The following is a 10,287-nucleotide window of genomic DNA, read 5'->3' on the forward strand; positions in this document are numbered from 1 at the left end:
ACTATAGTCCTGTGAAGAAGTGGGAATTGTCTGTTTTTGGGTAACAGTTTTGTTCTTTTGACATATTGGGCACAATTCCCTGTAAACCATTTATTTAGTGTGTCCATCCTCTTGTATTGTCAAATTTTACTATAGATATTGCACTGGCTTTTGTGAATCTGTTGCATACCCTGAACTGTGTGGAAGCCATAGTCGTCTGTCCACATCTGACAAGCCTGGCTTAAATCTGTACTGGCTGTACAAGCCTCTAACAGAGTTCATTGAGAATTTAATTGTTGGCATCTGTGTACTGTACAAGTTAGGACATATAAAGGACACAAGTGGCCAGATTGCTGTTCTGGGGCCTGGAATTCCCAGCTCTCCCATGGACTTGAAGAAAATGTCTGAATCCCTGTGAGCCGAAATGAATTTACATTGATTTGTTTTCCTGTTCTGAGTCTCCTACAAATCACATTTACTCCTTTCATTTCTTTCCCCCGTCCGCTGCTGTTTCTGGCTCTGCAAGCCTGGCCATTGTCAATCAACGGCGGGGGCTCTTTAGACTCTGGCTCTTATTGTGTTTTCCCCCCAGTTTCTGCTTAATTGTATTCCCAAATGGATTTACCTTGATAGATTTACTTCCTTTTATAATTTCCAAGGTATGTACACTTGGTTTGCTTTCTCCGCAGTTTATGTGGAAAGATTGGCCCCTAATCCTTGGCTCCCAGCTCAATGTATTTGCTTCTAAGGCTTCTGTCATATTCTTGATTGAAGTACAATAGAGATGTAGTATGGCAATTCCAGTGATTCCTATACTAAGCAATATATTGTCTTTGTAACTTTCCAGGCTCCAGCTTATCCAATTGGACCACTGCTCATCTTTTCTTTAAAGGGGTACTTAAGCATCTTATCCCCTATCCAAAGGCCGTCACGCCCGGAGTCAGGATAGTTTTAGGTTCCATATTGATAGATACTTGAGTAGATCAGTTGCCCATAATAATCAACCAGATCACTTCTTTTATTTTTAAAAAAGGCCTCTGAAAAAAGAAAGAAGTGATCTTATTGGTTGCTATGGGCAACTGCACCACTCTTCCTCTACAAAGGTTTTGATCAATCTGCATTTGCAATTAAGAAAATTAACTTTGCAACTAAATGAGTACTCTAGTGCAGTAACAAAATGTCTCTCTATTTGAGACCTGGAGATACAGCATTCAGGTACCTCCAGCTCTTCCATGAGATACATGGAGGGGGCGTGTTGGCCGCAGCTTTGTGCAGGGTTAGACATGCTACCATCCTGGGGACTGCAGGGGTACCATGCAGGAGATCGGGGAGGGGGGGTGCGACCTTTTGATAGGGGATACGTTTTACTGCAGCGGAATACTCCTTTAAGAAAAAAAAACTTTGTAGACTTTTTTAATGCGATGTTCCATGTAAGCCTTTTTCTTCCGCACACAATAAAACCAAAGGGTAGCAGTTGTTGCCACAATGGACTCTTACCACATGGACAACTCTCAGTATGGGATCTTCTATTGACTTCCATTTCCTTCCTCACATCAGAACCCAGTCCCTGTCACATGCAGCCTTGTCCATCTCACACAGTGATGTCCAGGGTGCATGTAGCTGTTACAAAACTATAACTCCCAGAATGCCCGGACAGCCTTTGGCTGTCACATGCAGCCCTGTCAATCTAGCACAGTTTTTCCCAAGCAGGGTGCCTCCAGCTGTTGCAAATCTCCCAGCATACCTGGACAGTCTTTGGCTGCCTGGGCATGCTAGGAATTGTAGTTTTGCAACAGCCGGAGGTACCATTGTTGGGAAACACTGATCTAACAGGTAGACAGTTCAGATATAAGCTAAAGATGAAATACCAGAATTGCTCTTAATTTAACTGTAAAGTCATTGGGGGAAATATATCAAAACCTGTGCAGAAGAAAAGTGGACCAGTTGCCCATTTTCAAAAATTAAAGAAGCAATCTGATTGGTTGCTATGGGCATCTGGTCCACTTTTCTTCTGCACAGGTTTTGATAATGTTGGAGAATGTTGAATGTTGGTTATAGTTATGTAAGACATACAGGAGAATACTGTTAGTTTTTACACAACCGTTGAATTATCAGCAACACTTTATTTATTTATTTTAATTTTTTTGGCATCAAAGTTTATAGGCAGGTGCCGGCGATTGTTTCTCCTAGGTCCTCTATGGGAATAAACTGTGAAAGAGTTAAGACTCCATAAATCATCTTCAAAGTTTTGGTATTCTCCTCCTTCCTGTACTGAAAGACAAAAAAAAAAAGTTACTTTATCTGTGTAACAAAATTCATGTCTTCACTTGCTCCCTGTCACTTTAATATCTCCAGATTTCTCCAGAGTTAATGATCCCCTTCGATAGGGTAGAGACAAGATGAAACAGAAATGCATGCTCCTATTTAATGTGATAACGCTCTATCAGGCTTTGTACTTTTTATAGTCCACCGTCCATTGAAGATGGAGGTGTGACTCTTTTAATCACTTCACGCTTGTCGAGAGAATGGACCTTGCCGGGACCATCAAGACGGACGCTATACATCAGGAAAGGGTTTTAAATGCACAATACATCCTCGGGAATGCAGCTCTTAGGAGACAGAGTGACTCCTCATATCCTCATGTATACAATCTGAGAGGGGTCTCTGGCAAACAGATGGCATTATTGTCAAAACAAGTCATATGAAACCTCCAGCAAAGATGGAGTTAAATGCATAGGAAACAGTTCCCAGATGTTATTGTCCCTTTAAAAAGGCTAGGTTCTAAGAACACTTTAATGTCCTTTTAAATACAATAAATGTTTATTCATTTCATGTTAACATATTCTTAAAAGTGCACTGGAACGGGTTATATAATGTCAGGAAAGGTTTATTGGACTTGACATAGACCTGAAGTGTAATTTTATGTCCGATCCTATCTGATGTGTTATTATACTATGGTGTCAGTCTTGACTATATTCTGACAAAAGGCAACATTTGTTGCTTTTAATATATATATGGGCGTTTCATGGTCTACTTTTTCTATGATAGACTCAATGGGGGAGAATTATCAAAACCTATGAGAGGAAAAGCTGCTCAGTTGCCCATAGCAACCAATCAGATTGCTTCTTTCATTTTGCAGAGGCCTTGTTTAAAATGAAAGAAGTGAGCTGATTGGTTGCTATGGGCAACTGGGCAACTTTTCCTCTGGACAGATTTTGATAAATCTCCCCCAAAGGGGGAGATTTATCAAAACCTGTCCAGAGGAAAAGTTGCCCAGTTGCCCATAGCAACCAATCAGCTCACTTCTTTCATTTTTAACAAGGCCTCTGCAAAATGAAAGAAGCAATCTGATTGGTTGCTATGGACAACTGAGCAACTTCCTTTGCCAGCACTATAATATTTCCTAAACTTTCTTCCACTATTATACAACTCCTTATATAAGAATTCTTTAGCAAGTATCCAAGTGCATGTTGTCATCTCATTTTAGATTAAATAAATAAAAAAATCCCCTTGTGGGGCAAATCATCTATAAGCTTAGTGTAGTTGTAGTACTCTATCCACACTACAATCCTGAAGAGCCAGTTGGCAATTCAGCTCCTGCCTCTGGGAAGCATTTGTTACATTGTGCTAGCACAATAGAGAGCATATATCCCTTTTAAGCAGGCTGACAGGCAAAACAAACAAGGTATAGACAGAAATCTAGACTCAAAGAAAATATAGCTCTCCTAATTCTCAGATCAAGATCATTACTTATTGTAATAGATAAGTAAATTGGCTTTTAGTTGAAACAGGCCAGAAGTAAAAGGGAAGCCAATGGGGTGGTGGATGGATGGGAGGGGGGGGGTGGTGGATGGATGGGAGGGGGGGTGGTACTTGTTAGGTTTTGCAAGCTCGTCTAAAAACACCAATTATGAGGCTGGTCTTAATAGATTGCTTTTTAGGTGAACATGTAGAGAAGAATTATTTTAAAGCAAAATGGACTCTATTTAAAGATAGTAGAGAAACAATGACCTTCAACTTGTATGTTCTTGGCTCCGCAGAAAGGAATATATAGTAAGTGGTCATTGATGTAAATAGTAAGCTTGTATATAGGGTTTTCATAGCTAATACATGTTGCAAAAAAGCTCTGTAAAAAAAAAAATAATAATATGCTCAGAAAGTGTAAAATTACCTGGTGAATTTTATTTTACAAGCGCATTTTCGTCCGTAATTGGAAAAGATGCGACACAAAAAGAAAATTTGTACCCACATTTTTTCTGATTATAGATGAAAATGAAATATGCGTAAAATAGACTTCAGATGATTTTTGCAATGAAAATATTATTTTTTTTTTTTACTGGAATTATTATGATGAGTGGGGCTATTGTGAAACCAGTCTTCGTGTGGCAAAGTAGTCTCCAATAGAAGCATTGGGGGGAATATATCATTTGTATCTATCCTTGTGGCATCTTGCTTTAAGAATATCTGTCCTTGTTTAAGACATATTTACTAATCTGGTTCCGGGCACAAAATAAATCTTTCCTATAATCCAATTTGATATATCAGAAAAACTGTCTAACATGCACCAGCAATCTGTCCGATTGTCCAAACTGTTTAGACTTTTTTTGCATTATGGTCTACTTTGGGACAAAAAAAATAAGGCAGAGTCAAGCTTTCTAGATGATAAACATGTCTCAGACTTAGACACTACACCAACTCTCTCTTTTAGGACAGAAATTGAAGTCTATCAAACCTACATCCAGCAATACACTACGTATCTGTCAATCACCAAAAGCACTTATATATACACCTACAAAGGGACAGACACACACCTTTCACTGTCTAGAGTGTCGAAATAAGGTATTTTCTCTTGCATAAAATTGTGATCAATTTGTGTGAAACGCAATTCAGTATTTCTATTGTGCAATTTATTCCAAAAATGTCAAACAGATTAATAAACTACCCATATTTTGTCTAGAAATGACTTCTTGCATAATCTGACTTACCCCCCCCCCCCCCCCCCCCCCCCCAAAAGCTCAGAATAATAAAGATTTGGGAGGTGGGATTTGGCCTCATTTACACTGTTTTGTAGAGATTCATTCTCCAATGTGTTTATTTTTATGAAGAATGAATAAGGGTTCAAAGGGTTAAATATATCTTTTTGCCGAGCCATAGTTTTGATATATTCCGCCAATGATGACTAATCAGCCTAAAGCATGTAAAAACAAATTGGAATTAATCGTTCTGTACTTATTAGAGTCCATCTGTGCTGTAGAGCAATGGTTCTGGATGCATAGCTGGCCACTGGGGGAACAATTTGCGTGTCTCTGCCCACTATCTCAAACAGGGTTTAAAATTTCCTCTTTTAAGAAGGCCTTGTGGTGTTCATCAAAATGGTAACAGTTTCTAGTTTTGCTTGTCATGCTTATTACATCATAGCTTTATAATGTAAGAAAAAAAAGTAATGGGACCAATTGACTTCTATTTACCGCTAAAACTAAGTGTAAGTCAGCTTGTAACAGTTCTGTTTTTGATAAAGAAAAATTAAATATATTTATTTGTTATAATAAATACTTCACATACCATAAATATTTATGTATATATACAATGTAAATGTGTATACAATGTATATAAGTTTCATCAAAGCATCAACATTTACAGAAACACAAAAATGACAAGCGGAATCTTTTTTGTTATTATCATATTTAGTTTGGGTTTAATTTAGTTGACTTTTTACCTAAAATCAAACAAAAACATATTCAGTTTTTAGTTATTTCAGTGCATATTTATAATTTTTCCTTTTTGGCCAAGTTTTTTGTGTTTTTAAAAACTACTTCAACATAATTTAATGTAACCTGATTTACTCAATCTCTGGAAGGGGAAACAGTCTTTAACATATTTTTTTCTGATCATGATACTACTGTTTTAAAAAGAAAAATGATACTACTGTTTTAAAATATGATTTCATATTTTGTTGGGACAATTTTTTTCATACCTTTACGACCAAAAACTTGCGTTTTTACTCAAGCCCCATCTCCAATCTTATCAACAGACATAAGGCGCCTGATCATTAACACATTGTGGCAACCTGTCGTACCGGCTGTCTCTTCATAATGGAATAAACCTTTTAATGGCCACCCAACAGTTCTGTAATATCAACATTTTATTTCACTTTTTTCTCTCTCGTTGTTTATTTGAAGCTTTCAACAAGGGCAAGTTCTCTAATTCTTGGGTAATCTTGTGAAAACACGGAGAGCGTAGAAAGGTCACATTAAATAGGAGTGTGGAGAAAAAGGACTATTCAGGGTTAGAAATAAATCAAGGCACTTTATGCACAGAAAATGTGTCGCGGGGTAGCCCATTCACCCCAAACTAAAGCAGTGACATTTAGTACTCTTGTAAGTCTTTTTTAATCATGGGGTAATCCAAACTGCACCTTCTAGAGAAGTCTAAGGCATTAACCCTGAGACCTGATATATTTCTCTCAAATCAGCATCTGGTAGTCATATAGGAAGGGGATTAAATTCCTCAGAGACTGCTTCAAAGGCCTCTGCTTTGGCGTGTTTATAAATACACAGATAGATTCATAAATATATGTGTATCCTTATTGTAAGGGTTCTAGACATCACAGAGCGGACAGAGGAGCCTCGAGTTTCTTTTCTTCTCATTTTGTCCCTCCATATTGAAACCACTCGTTCAATCTCTTGTTAAGAAAATGTGCCGTCAGTTATTCAATTATCTGTCAATAAATCCATGGGCAGACTTTCTGCACAAAAAGGCATTGAAAGTACAAGGTTAAAGTGGGTGATTGAGGAGCAGGGTCGGGAAATGGGCAGCTGCAGCGACTTTTAGGTAATTGCTTGTTTTCCTGTTTGTCTGGGAAATCCAGATTAAAAGCAAGTTTTACTGGGGCTTGGAGCCTTGGGAAAATGAAAATATTCAGGTGAAATGAAGCTCCATAATGTTATTGTTATTGTTAAACTCTACAATTTATTGTTGGAGTAAGTGGTTGTAACATTTTAGGAATCCTTGCCATATCAAGTGCGGTGTTTTCAGCCTTGCGTGGGTTAACGTAGATCTATATGAGTTTACTTGCCACTGATGATAATCCTCTTAACCTATGAACTTCCATAAAGCAGTGTTTTTTTGGGACAAGGTTTAGGGAATTCTGTAATGGATTCCCCTCAGAAGTTTTCACTGTTAAAAGCAAATGTTGTGCAATTCATGCAGTCCACCAGGGACCAGCTCATACAATGAGATTTGGAAAATAGTAAATAAAAAGTATTACAAGCCAAATACTCTCTCAGTGGGACAGGCTGTAAAGTGATTCCTGCTAAACTAATAAATGATATGTTTTCTTTTTATATATTTGTATATGGTTTCTTGTCTGATCTGTAACACATTACGGAATAAGAACTTAGCCAGGATTTAGTTAGAAGACGGGAAAACGCTAATTGGTCAAATAAGAAAGATTGTAGCTCATGAGTTGAGTTTTAATTCTGTAAGTATTCTATTACTATCTTCTGCACAACACATGATCTGGAACTAATGTTACATACAAATATATATATATATATATATATATATATATGTGTGTGTGTGTGTACTGAATCTATGTTTCTGTATATATTTACATACAGCGGTATTTGTGTGCGCTTTATAAAGAATTATGATTATTATTATTTAGTGATCAGCTTATACATTGAGGTTTTCCTAAAACTATGTTTTCTGAGATGAGGAGACAGGGTCATGTTCTCAGTAGACGCAATTCATCAGATTTATACAGATATGTCAAAGATCAAACAGCTTCCACAGAGCTATACGTGGTTAGTCATGAAGTTTTGATTAACATCGCCAATGACCCATCAGTTTACTTGGATTGTTTCACCGCATTTTGATTGGTACAAAAAAAAAAAACACGTTAAAGGGTTACTCCGGTGGAAAACTATTTTTTTTAAATCAACTGGTGCCAAAAAGTTAAACAGATTTGAAAATGACTTCTATTTAAAAATCTTAATCCTTCCAGTACTTATCAGCTGCTGTATGCTCCACAGGAAGTTGTATAGTTATTTTCTGCTCGACCACAGTGCTCTCTGCTAACACCTCTGTCTGTGTCAGGAATTGTCCAGAGTAGGAGCAAATCCCCATAGCAAACCTCTCCTGCTCTGGACAGTTCCTGACATGGACAGAGGTGTCAGCAGAGAGCACTGTGGTCGGGCAGAAAATAACTATACAACTTCCTGTGGAGCATACAGCAGCTGATAAGTACTGGATGGATTAAGATTTTTAAATAGAAGTAATTTTTAAATCTGTTTAACTTTTTGGCACCAGTTGATTTAAAAAAAATTGTGTTTTACACTGGAGTAACCCTTTAAGGCAGATAGATAAATAGCTAGATCACATGTGTTGTACACCCAGCCTGACATGTCACTGAATCTGCTTTTGTACTGTATGCAGGACCGCCATCAGGAATTTTGGGGCCCCATACAGTTGAAGTGTCAAGCAAGTGAAGTACATCAGTATACGTCACATTTGAGCTTGTGGTCACTTCTGTGGTCCCAGGTCTACTGGTTTCCATTTCTAAAAAAAAAAGATGCTGGAGCGGTAGTTCATATCCACTAAACAGGCCTGATGCTGATCCAGTGCCTAACCATGAGCCATTGGATTGATGTTAAGTAAGATTTCCTGATTTCGTTCACCTTCCTGATGTTGGTACTGTTATTTTACCTATGTTTTTCCTATCTATTGTACAGCATTCAACTAACGGTAGTCTATCATATCAATCAGTTCTGAGGTGTAGCTGGCCCCTACCTATACTATTTTCATGTGCCAGGTTTGTATTGAATTACAGCACAACCCTACCAAGTGAGTTTATTATCATGCATCCTATACAATTTCTTCCCCATCTCAGGAATTTCTCCATGAAAAAGTGCTATGTATGTTTCTCTTTTTAGTTATTTTTTAAACAAATGTCTCTTAAAGGGGGTTTCCGGTAATTAAATACTGATGGCCTCTTCTCCAAAATTCTTAAAGGGGTTTCCAGATCAACTCATTGAAAGGTCACTCAGGCTCACCCAAATTCTGCTGCTCTCTTATCTCTTACCAGGCACAGTGCTGTTCATTCAGTATTTCAAGTGAAAGGAAAAAGCCACAAACCCGGCACAACTGTGATCAGGTGTCCACAACTTTGTACCACATCATCTTCAGTCAGCAGATTGGCAGGGATGCAAGGATTCAACCACACGAAGCTGACATCCTATCCTAAAAATAAGGCCTCAAGATTTAGGCCCCAGAAATTCCCTTTAAGGGACCTTAAAACCTGAGCAACAAGTAGAATAGTAGTTTAACATAACATTAGAAACTTGTCCAAAACCTTAAAATTCAGTTTCAATTGCATTTAACTCTGGGAAAATATTTTATTCTGTTCCTCAATGATTTTCTAACATACAAATCACTATAGTTTGTTAAAGGGGTACTCCGGATTTAAAAAAAAAAATGTTTTCAAATCAACTGGTGCCAGAACATTATACAGATTTGTAAATTACTTCTATTTAAAAATCATAATCCTTCCAGTACTTATCAGCTGGTGTATGCTCCAGAGGAAGTTGTGTAGTTTCCTTCCAGTCTAACCACAGTGCTGCCATCTCTGTCCATGTCAGAAACTGTCCAGAGCATGAGCAAATCCCCAAAGTGAACCTCTCCTAATCCTGACAGGCTGACCCATTGCTATCCCAACTTTAGTCCATCATGCCCTCAGTGTTTCTTCAGGCCCCTATCGACATAGGGACCTGACAAAGCGCTGAGAGCGTGATACAGTCAGTGGCCTGTAAACACCCCCACGCTTCTGTACCTGTCTGCCTCCTGTGTGCTGTTTTTTTTACATGTGTGTCATTGAAAAGAAATAAACAGAGCCTTTCTGCAAGATGACACAGGGTGAGTGCTCTGATTTCTTTTTCTGCAAATGAAGTTTTTCTTGGATGTACTATTATAAATTACATTGAGAACCAAGATCTGTGTCAGAAATAAGGACTTCTGTATGATTGAGACAGGAAGTTAATATATCGGGAGTGAGAGCCACATTAGCAGTCCCGAAATTACACTCTGTTGTTTATAACTGCTATCCTAACTTTGCTCTGTGTTTCTGTTTGTGTACTTTGTTGCTCTCCTGTTTTTGACCCTTTGGCTTCTTCCAGGTTAACCCCTTGTTTGCCGTGTTTGTACTGTTTTTCCTGTTTGTTACATAGAAAATCTCTGAACAGGGTGTGGCGTCCAAAAATAATAGCGCAACATACTGTAATGTGCCCCTATGAAATTCATTATAATACACAA

The 10,287-nt window shown here is 38.0% G+C and overlaps 1 long non-coding RNA gene across 2 annotated transcripts; it reads left to right on the forward strand.

Moving 5' to 3' along the window:
• The first annotated feature begins 3,868 nt into the window (after positions 1–3,868).
• LOC130308869 (uncharacterized) lies at positions 3,869–9,098 on the forward strand. Of its 2 annotated transcripts, XR_008857739.1 has the most exons (4): positions 3,869–4,032; positions 7,373–7,459; positions 8,416–8,633; positions 8,712–9,098. It is a non-coding gene; the product is annotated as an uncharacterized LOC130308869 (long non-coding RNA). The 2 variants fall into 2 exon arrangements; XR_008857738.1 differs by having other exon boundaries at positions 8,416–9,098.
• The last annotated feature ends 1,189 nt before the right edge of the window (positions 9,099–10,287 follow it).

Source organism: Hyla sarda, chromosome 1, assembly GCF_029499605.1.
Source record: "Hyla sarda isolate aHylSar1 chromosome 1, aHylSar1.hap1, whole genome shotgun sequence".
Lineage (NCBI taxonomy): Eukaryota > Metazoa > Chordata > Amphibia > Anura > Hylidae > Hyla > Hyla sarda.